Consider the following 1,100-nt stretch of genomic DNA (forward strand, 5'->3'; position numbering starts at 1 on the left):
TCCTTCTTATCGGTGTGTTGTCGACCACATCTATAATGAGGAGGCTGCTTGGACATATAAAAATTTCACACCTCTTTGATACTCCAGAACGTGCGATAGAGCTCAAGATAGGAAGCTAATTTCCTCGTTATGTCTCACGATATTTTTCAGATGAGTAATCCATAAGTTAAAAACAACGAGGAGGGAATGACCGCTCCATTGAATCTGGGGGGAGATTACACAAGAGTTTGTTGGGAGAATGCGACGAGCTGTGGAGGGGTTGGAAGAACTTGTTGCTAAAGGAAGTGTCCTTATTCCTACCACTGTCACCGCACCATCGGATCGTGTGGTGAGAGAATATAAGAAACTAAAGAGGGTCGTTGGTGCTAATGAACCAGATTGTGTGATTCGCAAGAAGCGACACTTGGGAACATGTTGGATGACCCTTGAAATATGTTATGGCTATGGAAAGAGGGGGCACAATAAGAACAAATTCCCTAGGTTGGATACACCCATCCAGTTATGTCCGTCATGCGGGAAGGAACATTTGGCGTTGTGTTGTGAGTATGCTCAGCAGCGCGTTAAAGGTGGTATCTTTGGGTAATTCCAAAGGCCCACACAGCAATCCGGTACTGGAATTATTAATCCCGCATTGGAATCTTGGAGGAAGGATAAGGGGTATGCTTATGATGTATGCAAAAAGGGTAAATATTAGGTTAGTGAGATGAGTCAGTTCAGCGGACCTCATCCCCATTGTGTGATGTGTGGGAGATGCCATCCGGGAGTGTGTCACTATGGTACAAAGGTATGCTACAAGTGTGGTATGACGGGCCACTTTCAAAGAGATTGTTATTTGTCTCTCCAGAGCATGGGCAAGGGTATGTCACAGCCAGCCAGTTCTGTAGCTACTACATCCACAACGTCTCCCCCAACTAGAGGCACTATAATGCCTGCAGGGCGTGGAACAGCTAGGAGTGGTATTCAGAGCTCGGGAGGGCCCAACCAGTTTTATGCTATGAGGAGACGTCAAAAGTTTGAGGCTTCTCCAGATGTGGTTACAGGTATATTGACTGCCCGATCTCATGATGTGTATGTTCTTATTAATCCCTGTTTCACTTTGT

Source organism: Nicotiana tomentosiformis, chromosome 9 (assembly GCF_000390325.3).
Source record: "Nicotiana tomentosiformis chromosome 9, ASM39032v3, whole genome shotgun sequence".
Lineage (NCBI taxonomy): Eukaryota > Viridiplantae > Streptophyta > Magnoliopsida > Solanales > Solanaceae > Nicotiana > Nicotiana tomentosiformis.